Source organism: Leuresthes tenuis, unplaced genomic scaffold, assembly GCF_036924035.1.
Source record: "Leuresthes tenuis unplaced genomic scaffold, fLeuTen1.0.hap1 SCAF_10, whole genome shotgun sequence".
Classification (NCBI taxonomy): Eukaryota; Metazoa; Chordata; class Actinopteri; order Atheriniformes; family Atherinopsidae; genus Leuresthes; species Leuresthes tenuis.
In genome coordinates, this window is record NW_027325364.1 from 9,123,457 (window position 1) to 9,144,452 (window position 20,996).

At 36.6% G+C, this 20,996-nt stretch overlaps 1 protein-coding gene across 1 annotated transcript in view; it reads right to left on the minus strand.

The window, feature by feature from the left end:
• Positions 1–20,996, minus strand: part of stk40 (serine/threonine kinase 40) — a 412,820-nt gene that overhangs the window by 162,785 nt on the left and 229,039 nt on the right. The window lies entirely within an intron of this gene.

Genomic DNA, 20,996 nt, shown 5'->3' on the forward strand with positions numbered 1-20,996 from the left:
ATATTTTTTTCCAATGGCACGAAGATATTATCATTATGCTGTCCACACATTTAACCAGTGACGTTCAATTCTAACCAGATGTAAAAGAAAGATGTGTAATTTGGCCTAAACTGCATTCATTGTGGTATGCCCTTTAACATTTGAAGTCTCAGTAATCTGACTCATGACTGGCTTAATGAAATGATCAGTCACAAAATGAGGAAACCAAACACCAAAAATACTGGGTTTGTGGCATTTCAAGCTGTATCTGGCCCCAAATGACTAATTGAGCATGTTTATTCTTTGGAAATACAGCATTGTCTCTGGGAAATGCAACACAAGCTCAGACTGAAGGCCTTTGTCATATTTGGTGTTGAGATCTTTTTTAGATAGTGTCATGCGCTGCCTATATTTACAGCTCCTGTGTGATGAGGACACACAGAACATGTTAGTATCTGAGCAATGGGAGGTCCTCCCTCGCAGCTCAATAAAGAAAAATAGGACCATATTTGGATGTTGAGTTGCTTGTGGCTCTGAATCACACTAAGCATTCCAGCAGGCAACATTACATTCTGTGCTAAAGTATAAATCAAAGAGGACAAAATTATTTCTGATTTCAACACATTTCTCTTTGCTGAACTGAACTAAAATGTTTTGAGCATTAGAACCCAGCATACACATAATGCTCGACACCAAAAAGACTAAATGTGATCTTTCAATTTTTAAAAATTATATTAATTTTTTCCGTTTCATTTCAGTTGCATACCATATAATGAGCAAATGCTGGACACTGGAACGGAGAAAAAGAGTGTCAATGAACCAAAATGCCATATTATCACAAAATACGGGGTTACCCAACTTAATGTATTAGAGCTAAACTAAGTTAAGTATGACTTGATGGTTAAGGGGGTATTTGTCGAAGTCTGAAATATAGAAATAAAAAAAATAAAATAAACTCATAACCATAAAGAATTTCTGAATACTAAACATAGGAAGGAAAGCCAATTTCCTCTCTTTTCTAATATTTAACAATTTTTAAAAACCTAACATTGGGGCAGGTTACTTGAATGCTTTTCAAATTAAGAAAACTGTTCAGAATGTCTCGGTTCATTTACTTCTCAACACCTAATAACTCACAATCTCACTGACACTTCTGGGCTAAAATCATATTTACAAAAAGCAGCCAAGGGTGGCACAGTCAGTCTACTGTAGCATCTGCTTGTGTCTTTAACAAATGGCGATTCGATTATGGGAAATAAAAAGTCTCTGGATTAGTCAGAGCTCAACATTTCCAGCACTAAGTAACTCAAGACATGTGCCAGAGCCTCTATCATAACCTAAAATTCCTACAGTTCTGCAATACCTACCAAAAGCCCATCTCAGCCCATCCATATATGTTCTCACATTCTATAGACATAGGAATGGAGTACAGAAATCAGACAATAGTTGTCAGCTCTTAGTCCATCTGCAATACAAATGTTTTGTTTTTTTAATGGTCATCCTGTCACAGGTCAACTGTGGCACCTGTAAGTTTGAGAAGTTCTCTGTTTCTGCTCCCTCATGCATTAAACTGTCTTTCCTCACCAATGAGCCTCATTCAGCAGAGTCCACTGAAACTAAGCTGGGCTCATCAAATAATCAAGAGATTAAATTGCCTCCTTTGTAGGTCCTAAGTTTGATCTATCAATTATTCAGACACTGAAAAAGAGCTCCCACTCTGGGAATTTGTTGAACATGAGAAGGTGCCACAACTTTGAACTCAGGGTTGCAAATCCCCTTCGATGAACTTTATTCTTGTAACTCTATATCTACTGGTATATCTAAAAGCTGAAAAAAGGCTATCTATGTATATATATCTTAGATACACCTAAAATTCATGAGCAGGTTATGAAAAAGAGATGATAGAAGTATTTGCAATTACTCAGGACTTTGAGACTCAGAAGGCATAGATATGAGATTATTCAAGTGATGATACCTATTTCGTCACATAAGAATGACCAAATAGTTTGAGGCAACATTTCCCTCGTTCCTTTGCAAACCTCTTCATGATTTTTAGATTTAATTAATTGTAAATAGTAAAGTACACTTAGCTTTTCAAATGAGCTAATTTTGCTTCAAAAATGTGTCTGCTCTTGTAAGCAGAGCAATGGCTGCTATCAAGTAATTTCAACCAAATGCTGATTTGCTAAATCCCTGATATTCACATTCAGCCATATAAATTTGAATGCGCGATGCAAAAATAAAGAAACAAAGAAAGGAACGTAAGGATGAAAAAGAAAACTGAAAAGCTGAACGTTCACTATCTGCACAGAGAGAAACACCTAGCTGCATCTCAGCAATTTTGATGCTCACTCTGTCTGCTGTGGCTGATGGAGTTCAGGTAATATGAGGTCTTATGTGCAGCAATTGTAACATCTCACAAAGGCAACTAGCAACTTACTCCAATGATAGCACCACCACAATCTTTCTTTGGAAGTTTTGTTTTAAGACTGAGAAGGTCAGGTGAGTACAGGTCAGCTCTCCTCCAGACGTTTTCACACCATGCTGGATTACCGCAAATTGCATCACACTCGTCTTGGTGAAGAAAAATCAAGCACAAACTTTCCACCTGTCCCCAGTGAAGCATATCTGCTGTTCACACTGTACTTATTTTTAAAATCTCTTCCTTGACATTTATGTTGCTCCAGAGGATGACATATAGCTGTGGTATGCTTGTGCAATAATGAAATATTCTATACTTTTCAACCCAGTCTTTATACAGGTTTCCCATTCTATTTCTGCATACAGTGGTGCCAAATTTAATTGTCACTCTATACAAAAGTTCAATTAATCATAAGGATTCGTAAAACAAAAAATAGAAGGAAAAACAAAGATATACATCAATATCATCATCATCAGTAATAACACTAATAATAATAACCATATTTTCATTGTGTTAAGCTACCTAAAACCATTTTCTGTGTCTAATGACAAAGTATGAACCCAAATTTGAGAATATACGACATAATGTCCTCCACTCACCTGTTCATTGGAGAATAAAACAGATCAATGAACGGTCGGGGCTCAGTTTCCTTTTTTATAAGGGAAAATCCGTTGCTTGTTTGGTCACAAAGAACTCCTCCTACAGGATACCCCCATGCAACCTTTTTCTGCTCATGTTTATAACATCTGATTTTTGTGATCGGCCCACAATAACGCGACAACTCCCTCTTCCTCAATTTAGAGGATGCACAAGGTAGGAAATGTGCAAAGGATAATAAATGAATTCCTCCGACAAAGATTACACGCTGTATAAGAGATTATTAAGAGCATGATTTTCCGCTGGGAGAGGTCACTCTCACTTATTTTCGTCCTCTTTAAGTCGAGGCGCTTGTTTGCACTGAATCTACTGCGAGGTGCGCTTTTTAAATCCACTTTGAGGCTCGAACTGCATCCAACTCAGACAAGTAGTTGCAAAGCCGTGATGTTTGCATCCAAACCCCAGTATTGCCAGAGGGCATTACAGGCCCCACCCCTAAGGCTACATTCTCACTGAGAGATGAAAAACCTGCGGTGGACTTCTGTGTAATCAAGCTTTTAAAAAGTAAATTTACACCTTTTCCCTCATTTTTCTAGAAAACGATCCTTATTAACAGAATCTTAATCTCGGTGAGAAAACTTATATATAACGTAAAGAAACTACATTTAGGACACATGAATTGCTCCATGCCTTAAAATGACATCCTTTCATAATCATATTGTGAGACTAACACTGATGAGCTTCTTATGTCTTTGTTTTAATTCGGCTGACTTCTGATTTAATAAAACTACTTTTTAATCAGGTAAACTCCTTGGAGCTGTTGTAACTTTTAAACAAAATAGATTTAACACAATAGAAAAGGAAATACAATCAAATATGATATTTTTTTTTATAAAACAGTAACTACAATGACATATACAAACAAATCAGTCCAGCTTTTTTTTAAAGAAAAAAAATATAACTTACAATCTGTTTATTATGTCTGCATGCCTCAGTTTCATTCCAGTATATTCTATCACACTCATTTTGAAACATTTAAGGTTAATCAGCCCAGACTATGTGTCACTGGCTATGATTTACAGTGGCTATGAAGTTTTTGACACAGGTGAAACCCAGAGAAGAAAAAAAAAGCAAATCTTTTCAACCATAAGAAAACAAGCGCTTGAAATCATTTTGCTGATTAAAAGAAAATCACAATCAGCATACTAACACAAAGCCTAATAAATAGAGAGCTGAACATACAATAAAAATCAAATGTTAGAACAGTTCACATTACTTTGTTATCCAACAGGGGGCCATAAACAACAGTTCATGGAGATCATACAGAGCAGCATTCCTTATTTTGAGATTGGGCCATTCATGAGACATTTATCAACTACATTACGATGAGAAGGACTACTGGATAAACACATCCAGTTACACTTATTTTACTGAAGGATTTATCATGAGAGTTACGCTTCAGTGCAGGCTGTTTGTTTTTTCGACCAGTCGCCAAGAGATGAGCAGAGCCAGGAACATAAAAAAAGCCCATCCCTTCATGTTTATGACGGCTAATGATGCAGTCATGGCCTATGACGTGAAAGAAATACAGGAATGATAGGAGAAATGTAAACTGATTCAGTGGTTTATGCAAGATATACCCACGTACATTAGAATACTAGATGTTACTTCCAATTATTCTTGAGGCATTTTCAATCACTCTGGCTGTCCATTAAGTCACAAGGACAACCACTTACTGCCAAGAGACAGTCCAGGGGAGCCCTAAAACAGAGCCAGACAGTCTTTTGTATCAGTTCAAAATGCTTATGCATGCAAATATTGTAAAGTGAACTTTATTGAGGTAATAATTTCTGTCATAGCCTAAAAGCCAAGGGTAGTTATGGGCGTTGTAATACCTCCAGGGTAGACTGCAGAGCACAAAGTTTTAAGAGAGTCATGGGGATTAAATGATGACTAATGAAAGGTTTATGACTGTACTCTGTGACTGTGCAGAACACAGAGAATGTCAGAAAAAGATATAAAGACGATCCTCACATACATCACCCCAAAACAAACAGGATTTTATCCTCCCAAAAATTGTTAACCAGAAGGAGCTGATTTTAAAACCATACAATATACCGTGGTCCGTCATTTAAATGACAAATTATACAGATTACTTATAGCAAAAAAAGAAAAAACAAATACAAACTGAACAAGTCGGGAGGAGATTTGGTTTCCCCTGCCTTGTCAGCACATGGGATAGGTTATAGTCCAACCTATCTTTTTATTTTATACAGAAAATACTTTTGGTTGTTCTTATTCTTTTTATTTGTTCTGAAACATTGAAGAGGACTTGTTCAGCAAAGGATTCCCTATCTATTAAAAAAAAAAAAACAAGGAAAAACTAAAATATTGAGACATTTCTTCATGTAAATTGGAGCTTGGACACATTTTCTTTAGCAGTGGGAATATGGAAAGTGATCATGGTTAAGGTAAAGCTGAACAAGGCAAAGATAAACATATACCATTAAGCAGTACCCACTTCGGAGAACTCCAGGACTGACACATGGCTTACTGTTTAGCTTCCAAACAGACAATGACCAAGAGCATAAAGACAAGACAATACAAGTTTGGATGAAGGTAATCTGTAAATGTCTTTGAGTTGTCCAGTCGGAGCAAGAAACCAGTTGCACATATCTACAAATAGATATATACAAATGTGATGACTTGTGTGGGACAGAACATCGCTAAAACTTTAGGTCTTTGAGGTGTTCCAGTATCTGGTCCACGGCAGCGCAACCACTTAAAAGGCCATCCATGCTCCTGGCTAACTGAGATGGAAGCAGGATGTGCTGTGGAAAGAAGGCAAATCCTGCAGAGGCAGATGCTCCACATTCATGTGGATAAGACTTGTATTTGTACCACGTCAAAAAAACTGTTGAAGACAACACACATTCTATTGTAACAGCTTGTTTTCTCTGGTGGCCTCTTTGCAAAGAATAGTGTGCTCTACCACTAAGTAAATATTGTTAGAGAGTGGTTTGAGGAACAAGTCAAAAGTTCCTGGTGCCTACTGTGCTAACCTCCAAGTTACCCAGGTCTGAATCTGATTAACTATTCATGGGATGTGATGGAGAAGCAACAATGATAAATGGACACCCCAACCTCAGGACTTAAAGGATCTCTCGCTGACATCTTGGCACCCTATATTTCAGGATAAGAGCTATGTTTGCAACACAGTGTGTGCCCACATATTATTAGGTGAATACATCTGTAATATCTCATTTCATATAATCATTTAGGCATTGTGAATAAGATACCCAATATGAACATGTAAAAAAATAAAGTTCAGTCAGTTTCATGTCAGTTTTGACAAATCACTTTCTGAGTATATGACTGTGTTTTTATACATGTGTGTTATGGTATGTCGTTATTTGATTAGCTCTGGTCTGAAGTCATTATTTTCTTCCAACATGTGTTTTTCATATTCAATGAGAATTTTTTTTCAGATTTGGCAGTTGTTACAGGATCTGTCAAGAGTAAATTATGACATTTGTTACAATATTTTTTGTTACTACTCTAAGACTTGCTCTCAAGTCAGGTATCTTTCCAGTCATCAGTGCAGACATCTGTATGACCCCAGGCTATTTTGTCCAAAGTATATGTCGCTACACACAACCACATAAGCAGGCCTCCTATGAACTATGATCCAATGCTTGATCTTATTTTCTTATTGGTCGTAATGGTAAATTTAGCAATCATGCACCCATAAAGGCAGAATAACAAGCAAAGTGACAGGAAGGAACTCCAAAATATGATATATGTACATTCAAATGTATCATCAAAAACAAGCTCTTCATCACCATTTCACCAGCTTATAATTTGTACCTTGTTACATGGCAAAGCCATTATCCACTGTCACCAATTACTTCAATTCATCGAAATGGCGATCTGAATTGATTAGCACTTGCACAGGAATGGCCTATTTTTAAAGAAAAAAAAACACAGGGGGGTGACATTTGGGTTTGCACTGTTGCCTTACAGGAAGACCGTTCCTGGTTTTGAAACTTAAGAAGATCCTTGCTGATGGAGTCTATATATGCATATGCATATCTAAATGACTTGAGACTCTGAATCATTTATGTATCAATGACTTACAGATGTTGGTCACAGCTGTGCACATGACGGATTCATTTCTATTTCTGCTGGCTATTCTTTACAACACAAAACAACCATGTTGAAAAGTGAGAGCTGAAAACCCATGATTTACTAATCTGATTAATCCACTCGTGCTTTTGGGAGCCTGGGAGAACAACAACGGGATTCAGAGTAAAAACATACAGATTAAAAAATAAAAAATAAATGTGTTTGGGGCTGTTGTCTGTTGCTCTGACAATGCCTCCAGTCTAGCATGCCCACTTTATTAGACTATCAGACGCATGAAAATAAACATGGGGTTCAGAATTTCTCTACTTGACACACAGCAGAAGGCAGAACACCCCAATAACAGAATTTCCAAATAAGCGGGTTAATGTTCTGCAGCCTTATTATAGCTGATAAGTAAACAAAGAATGATATCCTGAAATGATGTCTGTTGTTTATTGTAACACCCGTCTTTATGTCTACTTTGTCCTGGTGAAGTGCAGACACAATAGTCCCTCTTGAGAGAACACAGAGTGCTTGTGTTGACAGATGTAAGGCTAAATAATGTAACCCTAGATCTGCAAAGACAACAGTGTTAGCGGAACTAGAACTCATGTGTGAATTCATCTCAACTCTATATGGGGAAGACCAGATGAAAAAAATTGTCATTCTGACATACAACAAGTACCCCACCTCTCGCCCGATGACCACTGGGATAGGCTTCAGCCCCCCCGCGACCTGACCGACGAATTAAGCGGGTATAGAAAATGGATGGATGGATATATAACAAGGATGTGGAAAGAAGTTAGCAGTGTTTGTCATTTTGTGAAGATTGTTACCCACCAAAGACGAATACAAATGTGGCTTTGCATGATTCCCCTTTTCAACTCAGAAAAAGCCAGAAATAAATATCCTTTTGCTGCTTTTTGTAAAAAGAAAAATACTCCTTCATCCGTTTGTAAATCTTGAAAAATCTTTAAAAAAAAAAAATTGGCTCATCTTGAATTTGATGACTGCAGCATGTCCCAACTTGTTTTATACTGTGCAGCATCCACTCTTCTTTTAATGAAACTCTGTAAACATCTGGGAACTGAGGAGACCAGCTGATGGACCTTTCGGAGAAGGATGTTGTCCCATTCCTGTCTGATACAGGATACTATCTGTCATCTGTCTTCTTTGCCTTATTTTGTGTTTCATGATGCTCCAAATGTTTTCAGTTGATGAAAAGTCTCGACTGCAGACAGGCCCGTCCGGCACCTGGACTCTTCTATTACGAAGTCATGCTGTTGCAACAGATGCAGTGTGTGGTTTAGCATTGTCTTGTTGAAAACGCAGTGCCTTCCCTGAAAAAGATGTCATCTGGATGGGATTATGTGTTGTTCCAAAACCTGTTTATACAGATCAGCATTGATGGAGGTTACCAGTTCTATAGATACTGACGCACTCATGTATCATCAGAGATGCAGGCTTACGAATGAAGTGCTGACAACAAGCCTTTTTCTCCAGAGCTTGCCCATGATTGACCATAAAACAGTTGTCCAGTTTGCCTCATTCCATTTAGAATAAGCTTTGGTCTAAAAAATGCAGCAATGTTTCTGGATCATATTTACATACGACTTCCTCTTTGCATGATAGAGGTTTACCCTGCATTTGTGGATGACACAGTGAACTGTATTCACACACAATAATTTATGGAAGCGCTCCTGAGCCCATGCAGTGATTTCCACGGGGAATCATGCCTTTTTTTTTAAAGCAGTGCCACCTGAAGTCCTGAAGAACATGGGTATCCAATATTGATTTTCAGCCTTGTCACTTTCCAGATTCTCAGAATTTTTAAATGATATTATGTATTGTACCTGATAGAATATGCAAAGTGTTTACAATTTTAAGTTGAGTTACATTAATCTGGTATTCTCCAAAATTTGTTGTATCAGTCTTTTGCAGACTGCTGAACCTTTGTCCATCTTACAATCTGAGGGACTATTGACCTGTTGTTAATCAACCTAATTAGCTGCAACTTGTTCCTCCAGCTGTTTGTTTTTAGTAGAACTTAATTTTCCTGCCTTTTATTGCACCCATCACAACTTTTTGAGATATGTTGGTACATCTAATTCAAAATTAGCTTTTTCATTAAATTGTAAAATATTCCTCTTTCAGTATTTGATATATCATCTCTTTTCTCATCTGAATGAAATATTGATTCACAAATGATTGTATCTTAATTTTAATTACATTTCCCACAGTATTCCAACTATTTTTTGGAAATGGGGGCTGCATTTAACACAGCAGAGACAGGGTAAAAAGTATCCAACTCATCTGCACAATAATTTTATCTCTATACTTTAAATCCACTTTAGTATTTTTAGAACTGTTTGAAAGTTTATGGGGAAGAGACTGATTAAATCAATAAATCTAGTCTATCTATTTTTGGATCAATTGGAGACTACATCATTAATTTAAAGACAAAATGGCTTTCTAATGTACCTTTAAAATCTTTGCTATCTCAATCATATTTTCGACTCACTTAAACAACTATTTGCAATATTTAAACATCAGTCTTTACTAGAAGTTATATCTGAAGCTCTATCAAATCTATATTTACTGAAGAAGAAGACTTTTTCATTTCTAGACCTGCAAAACATTTAAGCCATCTGTACATCATGTATGTAGTTATTTATCAACTAAATTTATTTAACATCAACAATATGATGAAGAATACTGAAATAAAAGCTATTTTGTCAAGTGAATAGAAGATGTATGTGTATCTCAGATGTTATGGGAAGCTTTTCCTTTGAAACTCTTCCCATAACTTGAAACTAGAGATTGATCACTCTTCAAACAACGTGCCCAGAGAGTTAAGGGCTGCCAACATGTGTTTGCCATATTGGTCCTCAAATGAGCAACCGGAATATCACCTTATTTTTGAACACGCAAGCCATGTGGTTCCTTTCAGAGGATGTGCAATGCCAATCAGACCTTGGTCTTTACATGATAGTCTGCATACTGTACATTCTTGAATCTTTTTTTGAAACCAACAAATGTTGAAGCAAACATTTTCCATTTTTATCAACAAAGCAACAAGATGCAATGCTGCTATGCAAAATGCACAAAATGCATTTGTGCTGTTTAATTTAGAAAAAATTTGACAACTAAGTAATTGACCTTTTCAGTATTTTATTAAATAAATTCTCTATATTCAATTTTTTTATTTTGGAATATCTTTTCAGATGACACAAACATGTTGTGCAATTCTCAGACAATTTGAACCAGGTGAGTTGCATGCTCTAAGATTTCAACTGAGAGAAAAGTCCCAAAGTAAACAAATTGAATTAAGTCAGTACAAAGGATTCATGTGCAGTCTGATCTTGGCCCATATGATTTGAATTACAATACAGATAAGTTTTATTTTCGGGGCATTAGCTAATTTTAAAGATGGTCTCGTGTCATGAAGATTTCAAGCACAACATCACCAAGCCAGGGAGTAAAAGAGCCCTGTAAATGCGTGAGGCAAAAAACTTGACTGTAACAAATGTTTCAAAGATCCAGATATAAAACTCAAGATCTGCCGATACTCTGCTTATTTTTTTTCAAAACCACCATCTTTTTTATTGTACATCTTGGTAAACTAATTGATGATCTGATCTTCACTATTTTCAGTAGTAACTAGTGAATAGTGAAGTAGTATACTGTGCTTGTGTTCTGTCAACACTGTCATTCATATAATTCAAACAGCTGTCATCCAAGAACTAAAAGAAAATAAAAATGTGATTATGATTTTGCACAGGGCAAGACTCAGTGGATGCAGGCATTTACTTGATGCAGATGAAAACATCTGATCCCAAGTACTGTGTGGGACAAAACTGTTGGCTGTATGCTTTATTCTGCCATATTAAAACAACATGACATGACAAATACTTTCAGCCCACGGTTTGTTTAGGCGAGCTGTAAACGGAATCCCAACTTGTTCTTTTCAGATAGCAGTTTGAGGTTTGTTTGCTGCCCCTGGAGTCTCTTTATGTAAAACTCTGAGACCTGCTATTTGAAAACACTTGGCATTACAATCACTAACTTGCTGGCAAATTAATAAGGAATGTATATCTTTAAAGCTACAGCAATCAATGCTTTTGCATTAACAATTCATTAAATTACGTTTGAAGGGAAAGGGATTCCTCGTCCTGAGAACCAGCCATTTTCTCACCTGAGGTCCAGGTCAGTTTCTGGCGAAGGCACTGTCTTTTTAGGATACTAGGTAGATGTTGTGAAACAGCATGAAATAGTGCAAAAATAACTCAACAAGTCATGACACATGTCATGAAAACGTACTTTGCTTTTAACAGGTGTCACTGCACACCATATACTGTAAAGAGATGAGGCCCCGGTGTCATGAAATAGCTTAGTTATAAGCTTTTTTTATGTGCCATTTTACACTATGTACAGTGCCAGGGTGACTGCCTGCCCTGTACCTTAACTACCTTAATTAAGCCCTAACCATTTGATCAGACATTTTAACAATCGGAAAGTATGCAAAAACTTTCAAGTGCCTATATATGACACGTAGAAGGGATCCTTTTTTGCAATGCCATGTGATCACATTTTTTGATGTGGTGTACTCAGTGAAAAGTCTCACTTCACAGTCAATCTCAGATCTCTAAAATAAGTGTCAAGACTTATTCCTCTATACCACCCGCAGTGTTCCCTTGATATAGAATAGCTGCCAATGTCTCATAGCACCAATGACAAAGAACTACTTGTGTGTTTTAGAAAGACACTACTGGCCTTGACTAAAGGGCAGTACTTGATGCCAAGGGAATAAAAATGGATTGGCTTTTTTGGTTAAAAAATATATCACAATGGTATTATACTTATTTCTTTGGAAACACAATATGATAATTCTTGTCTTTGAAATGTGTCTTTTACTTGAGAACATATTTGGTGTTTCAGTATTATTAAAACTTTATCAGCTTTATCAAGTGTTACTATGTAAGCCATTTAATTAACACTGCTTTTCACTGGTTTTGAGATCATAACTATAGAATCATGTGACTTCATGTGATGTAGTACATAAAATTGCAGAAGTTTGATTGCCTGCTGTCCTGTCTGTTATATCTAGAAAATTTTTGCTTTGCATAATGCACCTAAAGAAATTCCGCAACTGCTGAATATACTTTCAGCAACAGAAAACACTTCATCAGTTATTTGCTTTAATCTACAACAGGAATATAGTTAATAAAGTAGTGTAAGCAAAATCTCAGCTGCGTCGGTGGTCGACTGACTCATCTGAAACCAAAGCAGAGGTATTTTAAGGTGAGCTTGGTCATAGAGCTCAGTCCCATAAATCTGTTCTAGTGCTTTGGCAGGTACACACAAAGATGATTTATATTAGCCAGAGGAACATAAAACAATAGTTCTCAAAGATTTTATACACAATTGGTAAAGGCACAGCTAATCAGCAGTTATCATTTTACTCCACTGATCATAAAGAGAAACATGTGAACTTGACTGCTGGCAGTTGCTGAGATTCCAGACAGTCTCGTATCATTAAATCTTGTTTCACTTTCATGCCATCAAGAAACCAGCTTGAGACTATCCACTGAGAAATTGTTTAAAGAAAATGTTTATTTTTTTATTCTTCACTTTATCATTTAGACTCATCTGAAAGTTAAATGTATGATGTCATTTTCATCCTTTTAAAAACAAAGAGCTGGGGCATCATTGAAGCTTCTTTAAGGAAAGCCTTACATTGGTGACCAAATTTCTTTCGTGCTCATCTGTGATAATTAACACACTCTGATGCTAAGTAGTGGAAGAAGTTTGGTCTGACGGCCAGATTCTTCAGTAAATGTGGCTTTGAAGTGACCCAGGGCTGCCTCAAATGAAATCCTTTGCCAAGATTTGATCAAATTTTATAACGCTAAATAACCGATTCAACATAACTATAAAACAACATGTCAGAAGAAATATGAGGTTGAAATAGACATATTGGATGGAGTTGTAACAATGTCAACAAATGTCCGTGCAATCTCCATCCAAGTTTATTTTTGACTTCATTTAGAGAGGATCAGACTGGGAATGCTGAATCTGTTCTGTCAAGAGGAAAAATAAATGATTTGATCCAATAATTTTAGGTTAATGATCCAATCACTCCCAATTTTTCAGATTGATGTTGTTTCAATTTGGTTGTACATATAACTGGAAATGAGTTTTCCCTCATTTGTGCTATTGTAAAACGTGTTACAACTTGATATAAATCGGAGGGAAATATTAATAGTCTATGCTGGATCGTGCGTGTGATGTTTTTGGATTTGAAAGATTTTACAAGCTTCCAAGTTTGTTCCCCATTCTTTCCTTGTGAAACCACATTTAATGACTGTCCACATCCTAGTTTTGCAAATCTGAGATTGAGAAATGGAAAATACACTCAAGTTTTATTTAACAGCGCACATCATCATCAAACATTTTGTTGTTTTCAAATTGGATTTGGTTACATAAAAGCAGCAATGTGAGTGAACACATAAAAACTCAGCTCATTGATAGAATTCTGATAAGATATAATCTGTTGCTCTGTACATGCAGAAAAAAACACAAAGTGACTTGAACCACGCAACCAACCAGCAACAGTTGGCAGTCATGCATTGTGTACAAGGCAGTCCTATGAATCCCAGCACATTTTTTCTGTAAAATCAGAGCATCTTATGGTTATTCCAGCTGGTAGATTAACTCCTATTAGGAATATTCAAATTATGTTTGTCATATTTTGCTGGACGTGATCCAGATTGGGGTAATAGCAACAGAGTAAAAAGTGGAGATGGAGATTTGTTTTATTTTGAGAGCCATATAATCGCGTTTACTTGTACCAATCAGGCTCCAAAACATATCCATTTTTCATCTGATGTCTACTTAATTATCAAATTAATTAAAAAAAATCTATCAACATACTGATCAAAAAGAGCAAAATGAGGTCATAACACCACAATTACACGATGTGAAAACAAAAAAATTCTGCTCGTAATTAATGAAAGAATCTGACCCTTTTTAAATGTATTTCTAATAAATATTTGTTAGAACAAGAGACGTTTCTGCAGCTTGTGACTTTCAGTGCTATTAAACTTTAAGATAAGGTTTTATACCACTTTGCTTTCCCTTATACTCATATATTTTTTTCACCAAAAAAGTACGGCAACAGAATGCAAAATGTTACAAAAAATATCTGTTAATATTGAGTGATGGCTTCAATTTCAACAGTTACTGATGTGCCAAAGAATTTCAGAGATGAAAAATGTCCCTATTGGAATCCAGATGCAAGAAGATATCAAAGAAACTGTTATGTGGTGCACTAAAAATGGTGAGCCTTATAGGGGCACAGTATGGGTGAAATAATTAGTTGATGAGATCTCAGTTTTGCTTTGCCTTTATTAACTTTACTTGACTTCAACTTCAGCCCTATCTCTCTGCAGTTTTCTCGCAGCCCCTTTCTCCGCATGCTGCATAGATTACACAGCTCCAGTCATGCCTCTTCGCTCTGACCAATATTGTTTATATTTCACTCAACCGCAGTTTGCCTCCCACAGATGTTCTGGAACTGTCCAGAGTGTTAATCACAAGTAACGTCCTCCGTGGTGTAAAGGAGCCTGAGATCACTTCAACACCAAACTCCTCGAAACGGCTGGTATGTTTTTCTCATTCAGAGGCTAATGAGTTCATTAAAGTTGGCAACTTACCACATTTATCTATATAGAGATGAGTGCTGATGGGGGAAATATTTCCAAGTATTTGAGAATAAAATTTCCAGTCTTGTATTTTTCTATCAGTTTCATGTTTGGTGGTCTCAGTTAGCTCAGCTCTGTGTGCAAGCATGAGCTCTCAAACTAGGCATGGTATGCTCTAATGGTAAAGAATGCTTTAAAGCAACACTAGAGAAGTTTTGAACCTTTGATATGCACATCCCTGGGTCTGAAACTGTCCTGGAGCCAAATAAGTAATCTTAATTTCAATGTTTATCATTGGGTTTTGGGCTTAAAGAGTTGGTCAGTTGATAGACATAGACATAGACATAAATTTGTATAGTGCTGCTTGTACAGCAACACACAAGAAAAAACAACCAGAGACTGAATTAAAAAAAGGTTTTCCTCAAAGCATGTCTGGGTGATGTCAGCACAAAGTCACAGAATTGCCTTGCGTGACTTTACAAAATTGCAGTGAGTTATGTAACCTCCACCCCTCTGTTAGTTTGAACGACAACCAGAAGCCACAGGTCTGATGTTCACCACGGCCCTGAGAAACATGCCTGGGAGATGTTCTCATTAGTACTGCACTGAGATTCAGGGAACATTAAGGTCAGATGCCAAAGCTGCGTTTCGTGTGGAAAGGCACCCACTAATAAAAATGGATGTACAGACACACACTTTTAAAATAAACTTTTATAAGTCAATATTTTTGATTGTGGTCTGTTCCAACAGCTAGTTTAAGCTCTAGAAGTCATTTGACTCCATTTTAGATGACATCATTCATTCAACCATGTTAACCATCATACCCTACCAATAAAATCAGAACAGCAGATACAGCAGTTTTTTAGCATTTTAATGCATCAATTAGACATTTACAGTCCATGTTGTTTTTATAACGCATCATTATTGCAAGTGAATTAGCTGTGCTGTTTGTCAAATTTGCTACATTATGTATTGTCCTCAAGACAAATCTGGAAGTATGTAAGTAAGTTATCATCAAATTGTAATAACCACTGACATTCAATAAATCTTTAAAATGATAACATCCAGGTGGTACAAACATGCCTACATTTATCAAAAGGCTTAAACGCTCTGTCTTTCGTAAACATCTGTGTTGTGATTAAATTAGTCCTGATGACAGAGGACCTGCAGTGACTCTAAAAAGTACCTGTAAATGTTTGAGTACAACATAAGAAGATGCTAGACTTGTTTAGTAGAGCATGAATTTTTTTGGTAGAATTCTGTCTATCATCTTGGCTCACTCAACCTTATGATTGTTCCAAAGTTGATAAAAAAAACATACTGGGAATCCCACATTTTGTTTCAATACCATACAAAATAAGAAACTTAAGAGCATCTTAGAAAATCACTTGTGCCTGTAGCTATTAGTTCTTTTAAGCTTTGGCAAGAGATCATGTTTGCGTTTCCCACAGGAGTGGCACTTTAAGTTGTCTTTGATGAAAAATGATGTCATGATATTGCACTTGAGGTCTGTAATTTTCTCTTCAGTACGAACAAATTTGAATAATAAGGTCAATTCTGACTTCTGATAATGGCAACAGTGACTTAAGACTGTTAATTGATTTTAAACTATGTTTTCTTGATATTCAGATTGTTCCTTGGGTTTTGACTGGGAAAGCAATAATAAAGTCTTTTTGATGCATTCTCAAGGGCCTGATTCTGTAACAGCAGAATAAAATAACTGACATCTTTTCTGTTGTTTATTGAAGTTGACATGCGTTAGCAGTGAGAATGTTATTTTTGCCAAAGCCAAATATCTTTATTTTAATTAATTTAAAGTTAAAAAAGCTCACTTGAAAAACATTTTTTGGCTCTACACACAAACTATTTTTATTCAGACGTATATCTTTGAGCCACGCCACTGCACTGGAGTGAGGGCAATGTTAGTCTGTTGGTTGGGTAATTGACCACTTTATTCCAGTTTGAAATATTGTAACAATCAGTGATCATTATTTTTTTATTTATTTAAGTCTTTTGTATATTTTGGCTGTTCCTCATCTACACACAAAAAAATCAACCAATAACTTTTGTGAACATGAGATTTTTCATCTAATTCTACCAGCAGGTCCAAGTTTTCTGTTATCCAGTGAGATATCTAGAAACCTACCAGATGTATTGGCACCAAATTTAGAGTACACATGGTATTCGTGGTTCACAGATGATAATAATATAACTCTGGTGACCACTAACTTTTTTTCTGCCACTTTCTTTTTTGTTTTTCAATTTTTATGCAACTTGTAGAATTAGTTTCTCTTTTGAGATGCTCTACCTTTCTATTAAGAGGCATTTGTGAAGGATGTCTTTCTTCTTTCCTTGCTTACACTGGTTTTCGGTCAAACTGTGATTCCAAATTGGCTGTGAGTCTGAATGGAAAGCACTTTTACTCCCAACGCGTTGCTTACCGCCATTCTACCAGGACTTCTGGGAATCAGACTGCAAGTGTTAGTTGTTGAGAAAGAGAACATTTTGAAACATTACTTTTGGATTGAATTGGTCGTTGCCTAGTTGGCCTTGTGTTGAACTTGTATACTTTCTCTTTAGAGGGTTTTGAAATGACTTTTGTTGTGAATTGGCATTACATAGAGAAACTGAATTTAGATAGGGAAAACTAAATCCAACTTTGTTTAAAGATGTCAGATTAAACTCATAATGAGCCAGAGACATGGTCTCCCAAGCAGAACTAAGTGAAATACCAATAGTTTTGGTGGACTAAGTGTTGCAACTTGGTCCACAGCTGCCGATCCTGCCTCCATACGTAGACTTTGTTGCTCTTTGATAACGCAGAGTTTGTTCCCAGCACCAGACATCGCTGTGGGCGGTGCACTGTGCCATGGCACCAATGGACACCATTAATGCCTGAGATGCTACCAGTTTAGACTAAATGAAAAGAAGAATAGTAATAATAATTACCCTGCTTCTCACCTAGTGTCAGCTGAGGATGGTTGTAGGTCCTCAACCAAACCCTTGACCCTTTAATGAATGAGTGGTTGTAGCTAATGGTAAGGTAAGGTCCTAAAGTCCAGGGGAAAATACCTTTATATTAGTAAAATTAAAATTTGTCACTGTACAACCCTTGGCTGCCAATTGTACACTTATTTTGTTCATACAGTCCAATCTTTATTAGCCTTTATCAGGATTTGGTTTGTTCAAGAGCTACACTAGTCTTTTTATTAAAAGAAAACAATTTGATTCTGAGCCTCTAGGTTCCCTGAAACTGGGTTTGGACAGAGAGAAACAGCACAATATTTCCACATCTCTACACTCAGCTGTTAATCATAAGAAACACTTCCCCCGTTCACGCTTTGTTGATAATGTAGTGATAGGGAATGAATAATCATCACGTGGAAATGGCCCCACTTATGAAGCGAACAGTTCTATGTGTTGGTGAGGGAACTGTGATTCACCCTTATGCACTTCCATGACATGGGGTGTGAACTTAAATCTCTCTTTTATTGTAGGGGTAATCTTATCCTTCCTGTTCCTTTGTTTCTGTGCCCACTGATCCTCGCTGATAATGTGCTGTCTATGTTTAAACATGCTTGATAAATTTCACGTTGCATTCCAGAAGTTTTGTGTTTCAGTTTTCGAACACTTAGTGTTATTTAAGTTGCATTCAAGAGTCCTGCATTTACGGGCCAAACTTAAAAAAATATTTCTTAAAATCACACATCTGTTAAACCAGCAGAGCACATTTTATAAACCATGAAATTACATTTAACAACCCCATGCTGTGTTTTTTGTATGAACATAATACAGTGAGTGCACAATCACTTTTAGAAGAGGAAATAGTCCCACGTGTTGTCTCTGTGGAGAAACAATTAATTTTAGGACCTCTAAATTGCAATAAAATGTGTTTAAAAGTGCTTTTGTATTGGTTTTCAATCCAAGTTCAATTAAGTTTCTTCCTCAAATTTAAATCACATTTTGGAAGAGGTCTGAAGCCAACACTGTGCAGTTTACCTGTCTTCCTCAGATATTTGACAACTTGTTAGGATTGGAGAGGCCATTGAGAACACTCTCCAAAATAAACACATTTTTGGAAGTTAAGTCCTTCTCTTGGTTGGGCCAGAAACAGATGTTCAATCTGGCTGATGAATCAAAAACATCTGAAACAACTCCTTTAGCTTTAGTTCAATAAATATACCTTTCAACACATTTATAGGAAAGACACTCAGGCACAGGCTTCACTTTTATGGTAGCCTGTATCTGTAACATTTAGAGTCACAATAGATGAGTTTATCTGAGTTTTCAAAAATGTTTCAGTTAGATATTGCATGTTTTTTTCTTTTTAAACTTTTAGCTTGCTTGAAACTATTGTATCAGCCATTCAGCTTTTAAAGCCCCACACCTGCATTTACTAAAATCCTAAAAACTGATCTTCATTCCTGAAATGTTTTTATATTTTCATGTTTTTACTATGAAAAAAAATCTCATATTACTGCATGACACATGACTCTGCAACATCTTCATCATTTGCTGTATTGGGACCTGTGAAAATGTCAATGTGGCCATGCCCAAATCCATTTTTTTTAGTTCTACAAGGTTAAACCATAATGTGGGCCTCTTGAATGATGGGTCCTGGCTGGTGGAGGGCTAGGCCTGGTAGCTTGAGTACAGGAACTGTAAATGAAAGCAATGACAGATAGATTACACATTATAAAAATAAACTCATGGGCTGGCCAACATGCCTGCTCGTACTCACAGTATCTCCAGTATAAAAACTGGACCAGCATTAGGCTTCATAATTACTTGCAATTAGTGGGAAAACCCAGCTGATTTTTGCATAGCTGATGTCCCTCCTCGAAATGATGACTGCAGACTTATGTCCTTTCTAGTATTTTGATGAGACACTGCAATATCTCCACATAAACTGAATCAGTGTCTGCTATAGTTTAACATCTTTAAGAAAGGCATGAAGACTTACAGAATGTGATTTCATGCAATGACAGTCATAAACAGTACATGTCAGGTCTGACATCTTCACAACAAGAGCAAACCACACCTAGTAGCTTCTCCACCTTGCTTGTGCAAACTTCCGCTTGCAGCTTTCTTTCATTTTATTGGTTCCTCTCAGTGAATGCAAATTTGCTCTACAATACTACCCTGCAAGTAACCCTCAGAAACCTTCAGTCTTTCCTCCAATTTTCTATGTGGATGTTAACATATCTGAGAGCTCGCCTTTCTGAGATATTCAGTGGTCCTCTGCAGAATCAAAGCAAAAGTCTTCAGCCACAGCATTTATGGATGACTTTGATCTGTCTTAAAACCCATTAAAACACCCAATGGATAAGTCAGACAGATTAAAACTTGATCTTTAGAGGAGGGAGACTTTAAAAAACATCCCTAAAGGTCTCTGATCACACCACAACGTAAAACATGGTTGCAATAGCTGGTCCAGCCAACTGCTTAAACAAGAACAGAATTCTGGGTGGTGGTGGTGTCTCCTCAGGCAAGGCAAAGCTCTTTACTGTCTTTTATTTGACGTGGTTTTTCCTCCTCAGTGATTTCAACTCGTGCCTTCACTTCTTCATGTCAGCATGTGACAGTACATGATGTGCCCACGGTGTTGTGGTGTAAAGGCAAAATTTGAAGTGCTAGTCAGTCCAAGATCTCTATGCTTGATGTTTACAATGTCTCTGTACATTTAGAAAAAAGTTACATACATATTTAAAAGTGAATTAGATTGTGCTTAAGACTATTAATAAAGTGGATGAGTGACATACTTCTGTTGATATGTTTACTTAAAACTTGCTAAATTAAAAGTGTTTTGAGAGAACAGAAAAAATAACCCATCACTATGCAAACCAGCTCTGGGAGCATTTATTTAAGTAAGAGGGGATGCCTCTTATTCTTAGTCAGAATGTCATAGCCATTTAATCTGTGAAGTAAAAGCAATGATTCAAAACCCCATATGAACTCCTTCTGCTCAAAAATAGAACTGCTCATATTTCCAGTGTAGACATGTGAACTCCCAACGGCCCTTTAACAAACACACCACATTTGTCATGACAACTGGCCTTGAAAAAATTGCTTTGATTTGATTTGTATGTAAGTTTGGAATGAAGGGGAAAGAAAAGAAAAGACAAAGAAAATCTGACAAGATTCAGATTCCCCCAAAAGACTTTAGAGTC